The sequence below is a fragment of the Micrasema longulum genome, unplaced genomic scaffold (genome assembly GCF_059751315.1).
Source record: "Micrasema longulum isolate JH-2025_06_02 unplaced genomic scaffold, ASM5975131v1 h1tg000330l, whole genome shotgun sequence".
NCBI classification, from domain to species: Eukaryota; Metazoa; Arthropoda; class Insecta; order Trichoptera; family Brachycentridae; genus Micrasema; species Micrasema longulum.
In genome coordinates this window covers 174175-193136 of record NW_028277534.1, presented here as the reverse complement: position 1 = coordinate 193136, position 18962 = coordinate 174175, and the positions used below count along the sequence as shown (strand labels likewise).

Genomic DNA, 18962 nt, shown 5'->3' with positions numbered 1-18962 from the left:
CGTATTATATCTCAGTAACTAAGAAATTTCTAAGCTTGCGTCTATTACCCTCATATATCAAGTCTTGTATCGTATGTAGACTCGTCTTACATCACAGTCACACAATAGTTAACAGCATTCAGAAACATTACTGTTTTTTAAACATACCAATGTAGAATTCTAATCACATGGTTGCATCTCTTTTTGCAACCACGATTTATCGAGGCTTCGCAATGTTAGTCAATTCGTATTCCTTGCCAATCCAACGCAATGGATTTACATTTTTTACATTCTACATAGTTTGACATTGCGCATACTGTTTAATTGTTACGTAGCTGATTAATGAATCAATTCCAATCACTAACCCACGACGCGCCGCATCGTATTTCGCGTAGAACAATCTTGTCCTTCAAATCTTCGAAGAATACAGATTACCTATAATGACAGTTTTAGTGACATCGACATATTACATTTTTAATACCATATTTTTATCAGATCTGTTGGGGACATTTTAAATTTATCTCCTGCTTGACTTTTAACTTTTAATTTGATTTTTAATTTTATCTTTCAATTTTTAAAATTCAACTCTTAATTTATACTTATTCATATATATCTACTACCTGCATATAATAAATTATTGTTGGTTGTGAATTTTTACAAAGAAATTGAAATGTTCACGGAAGCAGAGAGAGAGGGAGGAAAGTAGAGTTGGAGCTATACAATGTCTTCTCACTTTTATGTACTTTTTATTTAATATTCATATTTTTACTTTTTTAGAATTCAATTATATATTTTTCCCCTCTCCTCCTGCATTCATAATAAATTAGTGTGAAATCTGTAATTGGTCTTACTTTTTAAAATTGTTCTTTTGTACCTTGTTTTTTATATAAATACTGTATGATTTCCTTAATAAATAAATAATAAATACATAAATAAATGTAGCTTGATTAAAGTGACAGCTGTCAAACTAATGTCACTAGTGATGGGAAATTACTGATCATTGATCAAATCGATTTTATCAGTTTCCTCATGCAACGTGAAACTCTGTTTCCGAAAATCCATATAAAAACAAGCCTATTATAGTGTGTTTGAGACAATTATTCACCAAAGAATAAGACATTTATACTTTTTTCATGAACAACATCTCATGAATTATTTTTTTATTCGATCAATTTGTCCTATCTTTAACATTTTTGCAAAATGATGTAACCTTGTGAGAACGTCGTTAATAATTAGGTTTATTTGAGTTTTTTTGTTGTTTTAAAGCTGATTTTATACATTTATAGTGATTAATATGTCAAGAATTGTATTAAAAAAATTAATTAACATGCCAGATACGAATGATTTTTCGTGTGTCAATATAAATCACTCCTTAGACGTTACTACAACACGTTACGTTATGTCATCACTTTTGCTGACAACTGTCATTCTAATCAAGCTATCTTTTAAGGACAATAGGTGGACTAAACTCATACTTTTTTTTCAGAATTGCTTGGAAAGATGCACAGGAGCTGGCAGCCGACAGAGATGCCTGGAGGATCTTCTTTATAATTTTTTTTTTAAATATATTTTTTTTGTTTTTTTTTACAATTTACATAAAAGGTAAAACAGAGTATTAAAAAAATAAAGGATAATTACATAGCAATGAAATACATATTGACAGTAAAAATCGTAAACAAAAAATCCCACAAAGGCATGGCCTGTTCGTGGGTATACAAAATGTGTGGCAATCTCTTAATACCCATACACAATTCCTCTTTCTTCTCTAACTCATATAGTGTCCATGCGGCTCGACTGTAGAATCATCTCCCATCCACCATCAAATATGTTACTACATTATCTCTGTTTAAATCACGTCTGAAGAAACATCTCCTTTCTCTTCCTTAATCTCTCCTCCTTTCCTTTTTCCTCTTTCCGCTTTTTTCCTTTTCCCCATTGAGTAATAGTTTTGATTTAAGGTAATTTATAAACAAATACGTTTATTTCTATTTTTATATATTTTTCACTTTTTAATCTTTTTTTTCTTTTCTATTGAATATGTTCTGTAACTTGAATTATAAAAATAAAACTTTTATTTTATTGGTTGGTTGGAAGAAATTGCCATTTGGCAATAAGCCCGCCAATGTACAAATAACATTATGTACAAAAAGTTAAATAAATAAATAAAAATGTTTATGAATTTTTGCTCCTATAATAAACAGACAGTTAAAATATTTTTGTGTTATATAAGAAAGAGAAAAGAAAATATTCTGTAAAAGATTATAAGGTACTTTTTTTATAGTAATTAAAAAAGGAAAAAAAAAATAGGACTTATTATTAAAGGGCAACAAAATATATCATAGAAAAAAAGAGTTAATATCTTTAGTTTGAATTTCTTTGACACCATATGCTCCAACTAGGGAACGGACGTGGAATGATGATGATGAGATAAGCATTATCGAAAAAATCAAAGCGCCCTTGGGGTATTTTATTACGAAAATGGCACTTATTATGGCAGTTATTCTAAATAATAATATTGATGATAACATTCTGGATTGAGTCATCTCTGTGAATTTCATATTTTAGGTTACCTCACGCTGTACATGATTGGCCGAGTCATTTCTAATATCATTTGTTCTGAAGATGGAAACCAAACAGTGTTGCCTAACCAAACTATTTGCATTTTGCATAACGGAGATTCTATCAAGTTTAAATTAATGATTGCGAAACCCTACGTTTGGGTCTGATAAACATGGTAACACAAATCGAAAAATATGTATTAATATTGAAAGCATTGATATGCGGTGGCTGAGAATTACGATGAATAGGTATTTAAACATTTTAGTCACTCTCTCGCAAATGCCCCCGTGATACTGTGCAAACACTGCACGCCGGACTGACGAAAAAACCGACGTATCGTAATCCCGCTTTCCGAACCCTAAATCTGAACCGATTCGAGACAAAATCCAAACTTGTACAAATCAAATGGCTTTTGTTTTTGAGAACTTAATATGTTCATCCAGGATATGGAACACTCTTGGGGCCACAAAATCGGGTTGCGGTCTCGTGGCTAGTGTTGCGGACTCACGGATCAGAGGTCTGAGGTTCGAACCCCACTCTACCCCAACTTGATTTCCATTTTCCAATAGTGAGTTATTTACAACTCGTTGAAAATGGCCACCAAAATTGAAATATTTGGGTAATTTAAAAAAAAGCAAATATTTCTTTTACCATTATAAAAATTTCCATGAGCAAAAAAATGTGTATATAACAGGAAAATATCACGTTTTTTTAAAAATTATCAAATAATAAAAAAAAAACATTTTGAATTCTGCGAAAACGGTCATTGCATTGGCCACGCCCCTGATACGTCACGATTCATGTTAATTTAGAACTTTGTTTGATCCAATGTTTGAGAATGTCCAAATGCTTGCAGACTGGCTGGATTTTCTTCCTAGGGAGTTGTTCATATTTAAATTTATTTCAACAGAGAGGGAAAACGTTTTTGAGAGGGGAATATGGAAGTCTAGGCATTTACAGGGCTTATGACCTGTCATTGGCTGGTTTAAGTGGCCACTTTACACACTGTGTAACATTCACCATTCTGCCCATGTTTGAACATCCACATTTCCTCAACTCTACCATCTGTTGACTTTTGTGAAGTAAATGCCTAGACTTCCATATTCCCCTCTCAAAAACGTTTTCCCTCTCTGTTTAAATAAATTTAAATTTGTTTAAACCGTTTAAATTTTTGTAGAACATCGTAACGAATCTTTACGTAACAATGCCAAACATGTCGCGTTTTTCTAAGGATTTTTTTTTTTGTAATTTCATTTTTAAAAGTTATATATGAAAACATTTCTCCACAATATCCATATTTCTCACCCACACGATAAAGATTTCAGCATTTTTCTAAAAAATGTTTTCCTTCTCTGTTGCTACAAATTTTGTTCTAATATTAGCACTAATCATTTATTTTTTATATCTATCGTATTCTTCCAGTAGCCTTTATTTAAATTGAAAATAAAATGTAAACTTACACTCAGGTTTCAGCTCTATTACTTCACAAAAGTCAACAGATGGAAGAGTTAAGGAAATGTGGATGTTTAAACATGAGCAGAATAGTGAATGTTACACAGTGTGTAAAGTGGCCACTCAAACCAGCCAATGACAGGTCATAAGCCCTGTAAATGCCTAGACTTCCATATTCCCTTCTCAAAAATGTTTTCCCTCTCTGTTGAAATTAATTTAAATGTGAACAACTCCCTAGGGAGGAAATCCAGCCAGTCTGCAAGCATTTGGACATTCTCAAACATTGTTGAATATATAGTTCTTTAAAAATAAAATTTGAACGGTAAGTTCTAGGTTTTTTTTAATAAAATTTTAGCTATGGTTTTTTGGGCAGTTAAAAGTGGTTCAATTATAGGCGGAATGGTGAATGTTACACAGCAGAAGATACCACTTATGAGAAATATCAGCCTACGAAAGTTGTGGTGATGTGGAAATCACAAACATTAGGCAAAATGGTAAGTATATAATAAATGCCAATCTTGATGACCTTGAAATCCAGCCTTGTCTTCAAACATTTGGACATACTGAAACATATTGTTGATCTTACTCGACGACCTAGCTCAACAATCTGTTATCTGTTGAATATAACAGAGACGAGTCTCGCGTCATAACAATTAAGTTCCTCACAATGGAATTAATTACTTCCCAAGGTTTGAACCAGTGACCTGCGTGTCGACACGACCACGCCCACCGTTTATCATTTTCCCACAATATCTGTCAGAATGCAGAACGTCACATAACTCTTGAAGACTCGAGGGAAAAACAATCAAGCCACGTTTTTATCTATACCTAATATTATCAATCTATTCAACCTAAGTCCTGTCATTATACACAATGGTGACACTTATTCAAGCGTCAATTTTTTCCATGAATTCTTCCAGTATTAGCTTTCATTTGTAATGTCAGCGATTCTTAATTTCTCTGTAATTTGACCCCGGTTAGTTCAGAGCAAGTAATACAAATTAACGAAGACGAAAAGTTCGAAAGTCGTGTAGTAAAGTTCGAAAGATCTGTTGACTTTTTTTAATGATCAGCCATTTTATGCAAGTGTCCGGTCTAAAATGAAATGAAAAAATACTGTCTCTCCCGAGCTTTCCGATTTATAATGACAAAGAAGTTCATTGTTCAAACTATGCTAATTTAAAAAATAATTTTCAAGTATCGTATTATCATCGCTACGAATTTTTAAAGCAATGTAATTTTTTAATTACTCCACCCATGACGCCACGAGTTGTCTTTGATGAGGTGTGCTGCCATTTAAAAGTAGAACCCCGTAGTTGTCAAAATACATTAAACGTAGAAAAAACTGCTATCCGGAAACTAAAAATCTATCACTACACATAACAACGCTATAATTGATTGCATATTGTTCACAAGAACTTATGACGTTTCAAAGTATCTATTTTTTAATAAAACTAATTAAATGAATTTTTTCATAAATTTCGTGGAATTTCTCAATACAATTCAATTATGTAATTTTTACTGCATGTAAGAAAATATTTTCATATCTTATTTCCCGTAAAACTGAACTTCCTTTACTGAAATTTATTTTGGTGATTTTTACACAAACCTTCAAGGTAGTCATATTATTTAACATGGAAAATCATGAAGTTAGTGCTTCAAATATTAATTTTATAAATACATTTTTTTACTCTGATTTTATAGAAAGAAACTTATATTGATGTCTAATAAACTGCTTATAAGTAAAAAGTGTCGGCCTCGCGGTGTAGTGGTCAGCGCGTTTGCCTACCATGGAAGAGGTCTCGAGAGACTGGTCATCTTACCTTCATGTAACAAAAATTATCAAGATAAGCAGCGATCGGTGCATCTGTGGGGTTCATAGTCCATGATCGATGACACACACGTGTTAAACATTTTTACCTGAAATTATAGCGCAACGACCGATGAAGCAAGTCATCGTTTTCTATAGAATCCAATACAACAATTTATGCAACTCTAACAGTATTGCACAGAAAGACGAGAGTATAATCCTGCAGTACATTAACATCGTCCCTATCATGGAGAAATTAACAACAAAGGAACTCGGCTAATAAAGATATCACAAGGTGCAGTCAACGCCCAGTTTAATTCAGCATCAGGCAGTTAAGCCAGTCCGAAGACTCAGCTCAACGCAATCACTCAGTTCTAGCATAAAGTTCAAATGCAGTTACTTCAACTCCTGTCTCCTGTCCATCTCTAACTGGGGTAGGAGCTACACCAACCTCAGCCACTATAATCCTTTTCCACACCCAGTGGTGCATAGGGCACTGCATTGGTATGATGAAGTAAATGAATAAATGTATGTTTTGTTCGCTTTTCTCATGTATCCACATACAAATATAAAATATTTGATTCGTAAGAAGTTTGTTTACATACTTTGTCTCACGCTCGATTTCATATTATGTATACACGACTATTGTTGTGACAAACCGGAGTGTTCTGGTTTCCTTCAGTATAATTAGTTAGATAATAATTGTATAATAAAAACAAAAGTTGTGTGCCATATGGAAGTCTTAAAGCCGTATTCCCACACTACCTTTGTTAAAAAAGAAACTATTAAATATTGTGAACGGAGATATTCTGAATCGGGTAGAAAACGACTGAAGTTTTAATTTCGGCCAGATATTTTCCGAAGCTTCGGCTCAGCAGAAACCTGCGGTAAAGACGTATCGGATTACATCATTAGCATTCGCACGCGTCCGACCGAATTTCGAATTCAAATTTTCCCACCACCAATTTTTGATATTTTTTTACCAGCAGGCTTTTGAAAGATGTTTTTTTAAATATTTTTTTACGGAAGTATTCTAAACATACTTAGTTATTAATATTAAAAATGTAGCACAATAAGGAACTTCAGCTCTACGGGAAATTGGATACAATCTTTTTTTCTGTTTTCTGTTGAGCCAATCAAAGTTTTTGCTTTTTTTACAATTGCTTTTCACATTAATGTTATTAATATCATTAAATGCGTTTTTAAAAGTGGTATCTATCAAATCATGGAGTTTCGTACTAATTATCACCAAGAAAATACATTGATGACTAGTGTACAGTAAAATAATGAAGGAGAATACATTATTAACTAATTTGAAGTAAAATAACGAAAGTAAATCATTACTAACAGAAGTCAAATTAAATGCAAATTATTGCAAGAGCCTGGAGCCTATGGGAACGCCTAAAAAAATCTAATAACGAAATTCTCCAAGCCACTGCAGAGTGGATCCAATCACCGTTGTTCAAGCGATGGCGCGATATGTTAAGACCACCATAAGTGCTGCAATATAAAATTTTATTTTATGTTTATATTTATGTTTATTGTTATATTTATGTTTATTGTTATATTTATGTTTATTGTTATATTTATGTTTATTGTTATATTTATGTTTATTGTTATATTTTTGTTTATATTTATATTTATGTTCATGTTTATATGTTCATATGGTAGAATTGGCTCTGCACTTTATAGCCATTTTACTGGAATAAAAATTTAAATAAATAAATAAATAATAATAATTGTAGTAAAATAATGAATAAGAATACATTATTGAACAATTTGTAATGCATTACTGACATAGTCAAATTATATACAAATTATTGTAGTAAAATGATAAATGAGAATACATTATTGAACAATTTGTAGTAAAATAATGAAAAATCATACATTATTAACTTATATTTAGTAAAATTATGAAGAAGAATTCATTACTGTCTATTTTGTGTAAAATTATGAATGAAAATACAGTATTGACTAATTTGTAGTAAAATAATAAAAAGGAATACATTATTGACTAATATTTAGTAAAATAATGAAGGAGAATACATTATTGACTAGTTTTTAGTAAAATAATGTAGGAGAATACATTATTGACTAATTTGTAGTAAAATGATGAAGAATATATACTTGACTAATGTATGGTGAAATAATAAAGAAGAATACACAATTGACTAATTTTTAGTATTGGAGAATACATTATTTACTGTTTTTTCTAATTGTTTTATGTGGTTCCTCTTATTCTCTTCATTTGGTAAAAAAAACTGACACAACTTACATCGGATGTGTCTGTAAAAGCCAATGAATAGTGAATCTTTGTGTATTTTTAAAATTCTTTTTCTCGCGGTATCAAATTAGTATTCACGAAACACGATGTGCCTTGTACATTCAGCAATCGAGACTGTCTCCTCACGTAGATCATAGTCATTGGAAAATAGCATTCAAAGTATGGCCATTGTGTATTTTCGTGCTGTAAGACACGCTGTGAATGTATATGAGACACGTCACACGTCCGGCATCATAAGAATCACACTCTACGAAAATATTCACAAAACCACCCACAGAAATTCTCATGGTGGATTCAAATAAAAAGTTTGGTTAGGAGGAAAGGCGGTCTGACTTTTCTTCATGAAAACGTATTTTCTCCGTGGATTATAGCGCTAGAGCAGTGATTTTTTTACGCACTTTAAATATTTATCAGTGGCCACTTAAACCAGCCAATTACAGGCCATAAAGCTCGGGTTTCCTAGGACAGCGGTGCCCGTATTTTAACGGCCAACATTAATGCGGTTGACAGCCGTCGTAACGGTGACTAGAGAGTGGTTTCCTATAAAAATGGTGTTGATAACACCGTTAAAAAATAAAACCACTCTCTAGTCACCACTACGACGGCTGTCCACCGCATCACCGTTCACTACGGCCGTTAAGATACGGGCACCGCTGTCCTAGGAAACCCTAGCTTTAGCCCTGTAAACCATGAATAAGCCATAAGCCATGAATACAAATGTCACACAAATACAATTACTAAACTTCTTTTCTTTTATATTATGTGTCATTATATTTAAAGTTAATTTTTTTAATTGGCTTTAGTATTGTTAAGATTTTTCTAATTATTTTGTTTATGTAATAGCTGTAAAAATCCCAAATAAAATAAAATAAAATAAAATAAACGCCTAGACTCCCATATTTCTTTCTCCAAAATGGTTTCCCTCTCTGTTGTAACAAATTTAAATACGCTTGTATTTATTTATTTATTTATTGTGGATAACTTATATAGCGCCATTTTCGTAATAAAATACCTCAAGGGCGCTTTACATGGTGACTCTATTGTTAAGTTAATTTAATTGAAGCTTTTAAATTTGTAATTTAATTAAAATAATTTATTTTGTTGTCACGTGCTACGGATTTATTCAAATGATTTAGAGAACAATGGGTTTTAAGTTTTTTCCGAAACATCACTTCACTTTCACAGCCTCGCACCTCTGCTGGGAGAGCATTCCATGCCATAGGGCCTGCGACCGCAAATGCGCGTTCACCAAATTTAGTGCGCTGTTTGCGTAGAGGTATAATAACTTTTCCTCTCGCCGTAGACGCAGCTGATCTAAGCGTGAGACGCCTGTCAGCTAGTTCATCTGGCATGCACAGTTCCCTTAGATATTCCGGAGCCGAGTTGTGCAGTGACTTATACATAAGCCAACGTAATGTTTCATATAGGAATATTTTCTAATATCCTACATAGTGATAACTCGAAAGCACTGATTTTAGAGTTGTGTCACTTTAGAAATATATTTGCGATATGTTTATTTTAAAACGAAAAGTAAAATTCGTTGAGATATACATATTTCAAGATGAGATATTATCAAATAATGAAAAATTTTAACAAACCAGTTTATTGAGTATTAACATTGAAATCGAAAACTAGAAACTGGTTTTAATATTTGTCTAAAAAACGTCTTCTAAACAAGTTTTATATGAACATGAATATTCCATGTATTATACCAGCGGTTCCTAAAAGGTGTTCCGCGGAACCCTGGGGTTCCGTGGAAGGGACACAGGGGTTCTGATTGTGAAGGTGTATTGTCGTAGAAAACAGGCAGTCGACGGCGAAAAAAATGTATTCTTTACATTTTTTTATTTGATCTTTTTGATTTTTTTCATTTATTATTATATTTTACTTTTTTTTTATAATATACACAAGAGGTAAAACAAAGTATTAAAAATAAAGAATAATTACATAGCAATGAAATACATATTAACAAAAAATCCCACATAGGCATGGCCTGTTCGTGGGTATACAAGAAATGTTTATGAATTTTTTGATTCTATAATAAATAGACAGGTACCTATAATATTTTTTTTAAATAAATATTTTTTTATTTTATTGTAATTAAAAAGGGAAATATTTTTTTTAAAAACATAAAAATATTCCTTATCATCAAGTCGAAGAGATAAGGAACATTCCTCTACATACCCGAAACCGTTGTAAAGACCGTGAGTCTTCCTATCGGTTTCTCTCATACAAAAAACTTTTTTTTCTGTCAATAAACGAGTTACTCTTTAAAAAAAAAATATTTCAGATATCCCGATTTTTATTGAATTTAACTCTACTCCATTCACTGAGAGTTTGGCTAATAATATAGAGGGCCTTTGTCTGATATTGTCATTCATTCTCAAGACCACATTGCATACATGAATGGTAGAAAAATATGTATTTACTTGTATCACAATAGCCTATGTCCACTATTGTAATTTAATAACGTCAGATTAGACTATGATTATCATTATTTAAATTTTTCTTCCATATAAGTCACTAAAATATAAATCATATAATCACGCAAGAGGCACCGCTTATTTTAAGGTTATTAACTTCATTAATTTAATAAATATATTAAATTAATTGATATATTTTGTTGCCCTTTAATAATAAGGAATATTTTTATGTTTTTTTATATTTCCTTTTTAATTACTATAAAAAAATTACATTACTTTTACAGAATATTTTATTTTCTCTTTCATAAGAAAGTAAAGTTACACACAAATATTATAACAGTCTTTTTATTATAGGAGCAAAAATTCATTAACATTTTCTTGTATATCTTGGATTTTTCGTTTACTATTTTAACTATTAATTTCATTGCTATGTAATTATCCTTTATTTTTTTAATACTCTGTTTTACCTCTTATGTATATCGTAAAAAAACAAAAAAAAATAATTTAAAAAAATATTGAAAAAAATCAAGACACATTGAAAGGATTGTTAGTAGGTGGTTACTACGTTTGATAATTTTAACACCGGGGGGGTATCAACACTACTCCTCTTTGGTGGGAAAAGACAGCACAAAATATTAGAACAATAAGATGCCATGTGTCTTAAAAACATCACTTTTGTCAATTTCCTTTTTTATTATCGAGATGGATTTCAACCAAAAAAGTAAATCAATTAGTTTTCCAAAGCCGAAAAATTGGCAACCGCTGTATTAGACTACAGTATTTATGACATGTAAATTAACGTAGTGACGAAAAAAATCCCAGAATAAAGACTCAAATTTTCCCGTATTGGAGTTGCGTCCATTTTCACACTTTGCATCCCGGAGCCGTGTTAACACGTGATTATATAACCATGCGTTGTGTCCCGGTCCCGTGTGGTTTTACACTATGACAGTTTTGTGGTGTGGTCAACCTTACTCACTGAGGCATCAGGACCCGGTCCAACGTTCGCGCGGTAGATGTCATACGCATTAACTCTCGATGTAGATGATACTTAATTACAAAAAAAAAGTTAAACTGTCACGATGAATTACCCTGCCCGCAAGTTCCGGGAAGATAACGTCATCCCGCGCGAGTCAAGTCCCTCCTATAACGTTCCCCCCGATAACGTGGTACCTATCTCAACGTTATAGAGGGGATTACTGTACATTCCTTTTAAGCTACAAAACTTGACCAGTAGACCATAGAACCGAACGATAGTGAAAATCTATTTTCTAGGTCAGTTTAAATTTATGAATAGAGTCTATTGTATTCGTGCTGTTAATTTCTTCACAGAGGACAATGGTTTAACACAGGCAACATTGATTAACGAAATGTAATTTTAAATAATTTTATACAAGTTACAGAAATAGGAAACACTTGATTAATTTGATTCGTGTTATTTATTGTAATTTTTAATAGAATTCCATCGTAATAGGGAAATATCACATACTACGAATACCGATTAAAATATGTGAAATGGATTTAGATTAATTAATTGTATTTCCGAAATCAATATGGATATTGTCGAGAAATGTTTTCATACATAAATGTAAAACAGAAATTTGTGGAGACCAGAGACCAGAGAGTGAGAGATGAGGATGTGTTGTTGTCTATGGCCGCAGTGCCCAATGGACCTATAAAAGGGCGTGTAACACGTCACTCGCCCTTCTCTGTCTTCACCAGTATTCAAATGCACTTATATATAAGTATTATTTGTTTAATCTCTGTATTTTCGTGAGTAATAAACCAAAAATTGTAAGTGACTTAAATTATTTTATTTATTTATTCCTTGAGGTTAAATCCATTGAATCATATGTTTTACATGAACTAACAAGTAGATATAATAATATACCTCTACAAATTCAATAAAAATACGTTCGTAGAAATACGCGACGTGTTTAGCCTTGGTTGTTGTGACGTCAGGAACAAATAAATATGAATCGTGACGTATTAGGGGCGTGACCGAAGTAATAACCGTTTTTGCGGGAATTCAAAATTACAAATTTAAAAAGTTTATTAAATCTCTTATGCTACAAATAATTACCAAAAATTTTTTTTTTACTGGACTATACTAGTATTCCATAGACCTTTATTACTTTAAAAATGTTTTAAAAAAAGTGATATTTCCGTATTCTAAAATAATTGCTTTTTTTTATATTTTTTACTTAATAAATTACAAGTGTACATTTATTACACTTTAATTATATCATAACATTTATAATTCTATAAATATTTTTATGCTGTTTCTCTCAATAAAAATACAAGCTCTTGTGCTTGGACATTAACTGACTCAATTAGTAGATATAAGAAGTATTTTGTAAAATAAAAATATATTTATTAAACATAATATTTGTATATATATGATTCTTCTGTAGGAGTGATATCACTGAACTCCTCCTAAGCGGCTTAACCGATTTACGTGCAGTTTTCAGGAAAATATAGACCTTTGCGCTGTGCGTGTTCGTAGATATTAAAATCTTTAATCTAATATGTAAAAAATAATTAAGGAGCATAAATGTCTTATTCATCGATCTACCAGGGTTTCATTCGAGGAGAATGCATTTACAAAAAAATGGAAAGTTGTTGTTTTTTTTTGTGTGTAAAAAAATTTTGTTTCCAAATAGCATTTGTTTTTTAAGACCTCAATCAGATTCTTTCCTTAAAATCCTTATAATTTCTACCCATTTATTTCTTTTTCCTGGATTTTTGGTAATAATAAAATAATATTAAATTCAATACATTGAAAAAAATCGTATTCCTACATAAGTACACCCCTCTGTTGGTGAGAAGACCGGAGTTTGACGTTTGCAAAAAAATGCCATATGTGAAAACATATTTATTTTATGTTTTGGAATTCAACCATAAACAAGTACCTAGGTACTAGGTACCTACCTTAATTCAGTATTTGAATAAAAAAAAAATAGTTTTTGAATTTAATCACAAACAAGTACCTAGGTACCTACTTATCAATGAAAAGTATTTTTCCTAGGTAATAGCAGGCAAGCCAACGTTCGGGCAGAACAACGTCTGTCGGGTCCGCTAGTTACATATATATCACATCTTCGTCTGCAATATATTTATTTTACAAATGAAAAAAAATATTCATACATAGTATAAAGTTTAGTTTAAGCTGCTATGTGATTAACAATCTATTTAAAAAAGCAATGTTCGTATGTGTGCCCTCGATAGACCAAAAAACTACGGGACCGATTTACGCGTGGTTTTTTGCACATTGCTGAGCTTTGTTTTGAGTATTTTTATAGCTCCTTAAATCTTTAATTTGATTTTTTTTTAAATAAATTTTTTAATATTTATTATTTACTAATAAAAATAAATTTTCAGTCCATTTCCTAAAAGTCGTAAAAAACTTGTGCTGGAAAATGGGAATCGAATTGTGTTAGGGTGGGATTTGAACCTCGGACCTTTGATCCGGGACCACACGTGGGTTCAAAAAATATTTATTACTTTATTAAGTGCTTAAATGTCTACTCAGATAAAAATCGAAAAAGGTTCTGTAATGGTCACTCAATTATGTTCATGATATAATCATATCAACATTTTGAATCGGTCAACTATATTTTGAAAATCCCTCTCCTCCTTTCTATTTTCTCATCCCTTATTGCCCTTTTCTTCTCTTGTCTTATGTAAAAAAAAATATATCTTTACTGTGTAACATGTTCTCTCATTATATTTTACTATACTATCACAACACTTTACTATTTTTTATATTTTACATTTTTATATAACAACTGTTTTTTTGTTCTAAATGTAAAAATAGAACAAACGACTGTAGCAAAAAAAAGAAGCGTATTTTTATTTTGTGATAATAAAATTTGGCATAAACAGTTACAAAATGATTGCCGGTTTAATAAAATTTTAATAATATTCTATAATGATTAACAATCGATAAATTAGTGTTTAAAAAATATGTATTACCTTATCTGTTATTTTAATCGTCAGCCTCGCTGGAAAATCTTGTAGACAGCAGTTTAAATCTGTAACGAGAAATTAGAACATAAACTCAATTGAACTATATTAACCTTATAAAATAACATCATACACTGTTTTGTCTGACCTCCATGGTAATAATGTAAAGTTTATACATAACATTTGTAATGAGTGGCATTAGTAAATAGAACGATGCCCCCTTCCGTAAAAAAATACGCCACCATTATTTTAGCTTTTTCTATGACATTAGACCCTTCTACTTATTTTAACGTCAAATTACTAAGCGCTTAATTCCTAACGAACTTTAAAATTAATTATAATCTTTATATATATAATTCCTCTGTATGTGTGATGGCACCGAACTTCTTCTAAACGACTTAACCGATTTACGTGCGGTTTTCAGCGAAACGTAGACCTTTGCGCTGTGCATGTTCGTAGATATTAAAAAAAGTTAGAAGCATAAATCGTTTTTTAATCAACCTACCAGGGGTGCATTCGACGAGAATGCATAATTTACAAAAAAAAAATGGAAGGATTTTGTTTTTTTGTCCATAAAAAAGTTTGTTTTTGAATGTTATTAAACAACATTCGCTTTTTATGGATCTTAATCAGATTCTTTCCTTACATATCTCATAATTTATTCCCATTTATTTTTTGAAAAAAAAATACATTTTGAAAAATTACATTCATGAATAAAGTGCTCCCCTGTTGGTGAGAACAGCTGAGTTTGACATTTGCAAAAAGAATGTTCAACCATAAACCTACCTAAATTCAATATTTGAATATATATTATTATTTTTTGGGTTTGGAATCAATCATCAACAAATACCTAGGTACCTTCTTATCAATGAAAAGTCTTTTTCCTAGGTAATAGCAGGCAAGCCAACTTTCGGGCAGGACAACGTCTGTCGGGTCCGCTAGTTTTTAATATATTTTCTTTTTCGTATTTAAAAAAAAAGGTTATTTTTTATCGATATTACTGATCTTTCCGGCTGTTAAATTCATTGTTTTTATAAATGTGGGTAATATTACATAAGTTAGTATTAATATAAATCTCCACCAACAAGCCACAGAAAGTGGCTTGGTGGGATTTTAGTTACTTGTAAAAATAAATATTTTAAAAAAAGGAAATATTTGCGTTCTTATTATTTACCCAAATATTTCGATTTTTAGGGCCATTTTTAACGAGTTGTAAATAACTTACTATTAGAAAATGTGAATCAAGTTGGGGTAGAGTGGGGTTCGAACCTCGGACCTCTGATCCGTGAATCTGCAACACTAGCTACGGGACCACAACCCGATTCAATTAAATTAAATTTAAATGTTAAAAGCGTAAAGATGTATATTCATGTAAAAAAAGAAGATAATTTTGGTTGTAAATATTCCATTTCTAACAATACCTTATTTATATGCTTTTTATCTTTGTACCGGTAGATACTATCAGAAAAAGCAATACAATATTTTGTAAATAAAATATTGGTTAAGACTTTCACGGCATTACTTATAAACCTGGTATAAAGTTACGCTCAGGCATAGTGGTAAAATGAGGATAGAAAAACCATTCTTATTCTACCACTATAATATATAATATACTATAATATATAATCCGTATTCTACCACTGTGCCCTGGCGTAACTTTGTACCAAGTTTATGAGTAATGAAAACAATTGTTGAAATTCCATTTGTCGATGCGTTTTGAAGCTGCAAGACTTTTTGTGGTGTTATCTATCATATTATGTAAATGTTATCAACTATCAAATATCTAAATTTAGTAAATGGGGTCTAGAATTTCAACCGTCCATGCGCTCAGTAGCTGCAAGACTTGTTGTTATCTAACTTCTAATTTTATAAATTTGCTTTTTATTTCGTTTTTAAAATATCACTTAAACTCTAAACTTCATTGTCAAATAAAAATGTAAATAGGGGAAAGATTTCTTATTGTCCATGCGCTCTGTAGCTGCAAGACGTTCTGTTATCTAGCTCATATATATCATAATTGTAATATATCATAATTGGAGACGAGAAACTAGAATCCCAACCGTCCATGCGCTCTGTAGCTGCAAGACGTGTTGGGATATTTATTTATTGTACTGCGCTCTTGAGGTGATTTTCACGAAAATGGCGCTATATAAATTATCCAAACATTATTATTATTAATGCCCTTTCAGTTTTTCAATACGAGGAAAGATCATGAAATATTCCATATTCGGTAAATCTCCGATGCGTTTTTAATGACGAACATTATTTAAGGTGCGTACAAATATTTTAAATTCCATCTTCAACTATTTTTTGTGTCGTTTTATAAGGACGCAGAATATGCTTATAGAAAATTTCCAATCTATTTTGGTATAAAAATTTATTAAAGACAATACTTTATTGTACAATATACCAATACACTCGCAGTAAAAAATTAGTAGCGTTTTTTTATTGTCCTTGGTTGACAGAGGATAATTATAATCATTAGAATCCAAAATGGCGTTAGTATTAATTTACATATTAAATGTTATATTTACACATCCATTATATGACGAGATCAGAATATTGATTAATATATTGCATACATCCTTAAACTTTTGTTAAACAAAACGTGGTAAGGCTGTAGTCTGATAAAAAAGTAAGGAAGTCGTACGATTTCGCCATTTTAAAACGCTTTTCTGTCAAAACCGTGGCATTAAAAATAAAAAAAAACATTAGTTAAATACAATCGTTTTCCATGGTATTTCTGAGTATCTGTGTGAAATTCATCGGAAATAATTCAGCCAGATTATTCTCACTACATCAAAAAAGGTTTCAACTGGTTTACTTCTCAAATGTCAGTAAATGGAGTCGAGGAAATGTGGATGTTTAAACATACGCTGAATGGTGAATGGTACAGTGTGTTAACCAGCCAATGACAGTTCATAAGCCCAGTAAGTGCCTAGACTTCTACATTTCCTTCTCAAAAATGTTTTCTTTTTCTGTTAGAATAAATTTTATGGCTAAACTATAGTGAAGTTCAGTGTTTTAAAAAATATATATATTTGATAATAGACTATCAAATTAAGCCAAAAAAAAATAATTTTTTTAATTTAGTGATTTTGAAAGTACTCCGCCTGTGACGTCACAAGTTCTCTTCGTTTCCCGGAAACCGGAAATCTACCACACCACTCATTGGTTGATTTCGGAGAACTAGTGGCGTCATTCATTACGTACAATTAAATACTCTAATTTTTAAAAGCACAAATCTGAGGCTGGTATAATTGATCAAGAAAGGGTCACTGAGATGGATTAGTAATGTAGAACGAATGGATGACGAAAGAATGGTAAAACAGATATATATGGCGAGAATGCAATGCTTCCGGCATGCTAAACTATATTTTTGAAAATAAACAAGCCCCGGTATGGTTAAAAAGACAAGTCTATGAATCATACTGCCGGTGACGACATACGGACTAGAAACCATATCTTGATACAGAAAAGTAGTCAGGAAATAAAATGCTCGCAACGATACATGAAACGACAGATGCTTGGTGTATGTCCAAGAAACAGAATAAAAAATGAAGAAATTAGGCGCTGAACCGGCGTCGTAGATATTAACAAAATTAAAACGGCAGTGGGTTGGCGAGGCAAAATGATGGCAGGTGTATACCCAGAATAATAATGTGGAGACCATGGGCAAACAAAAAAAGTGTCGGAAGGCCACAAAAAGATGGGTAGATGACATTGCCTCGATAGCCGGTAAAACATGGATGATAAAAGCGGTTGATAGGAGGGAATGGAGACGTTTGGAAGCGGATTTTTTCCAGCAGTCGAGAGAACAAGGCTGAAGAAGAAGATAGCGAGAATTAATAGTAACATAAGACGAAGACGACCAAGAGAGACGTGGTATGATCAGATTAACTAAAATCTAAGGTCTGGTTATGTCACAACAAGCACACTACGTGAATGTGGGAGAAGCTAAAAAATGTATGTCAGGATAGACGTGTGTGGCGATCCATCCTCTTCGCTAACCCTACGGGGAAATGGTGTGATGGTAGTTGTGGTAAGAAAACGTTTTTTTATATCCAATTTTTCGTGACACTGAACTTCCATATTGCGTAAATTATCCGTCACAGGCAGGCTGATCCAATAAAGGATAGGAATCTTTGTTGCTGACATTATTCCAAATTGAATAATTGGAATACTAACTTGAGACGAACACGGGCACATTACAATCATCAGATGACTACACTTCCTCTGCACATAGCTTAGGTAACAGTGTTGGCATAGCTGCGTTGCCAACCTCTATCAAGTTGTCAAGTGAAAATTGGTAGATCCATTATCAACCCAAGTGTCTTGGACGGGGGAGGTGGTCAATGTTACCAGCCTCAATATTCTAGATTTGTTGTTCACTCAAAAGCTATGAACGGGGGTAGGAATAATTTTATGGGGGTAGCAGCTAATTTTGTTTTAAAAATTAACAATTGTTCAAAATTTCATGGATAAAACT

At 31.8% G+C, this 18962-nt stretch overlaps 1 protein-coding gene across 1 annotated transcript in view; it reads right to left on the bottom strand.

The window, feature by feature from the left end:
- LOC148282432 (uncharacterized) overlaps nucleotides 1–18962 on the bottom strand; it is a 162802-nt gene that overhangs the window by 59897 nt on the left and 83943 nt on the right. The window contains exon 4 of the mRNA XM_088225087.1: nucleotides 14483–14541. The gene's annotated coding sequence lies outside the window, so the exon portion shown is untranslated. The remainder of the gene's footprint in view (nucleotides 1–14482; nucleotides 14542–18962) is intronic.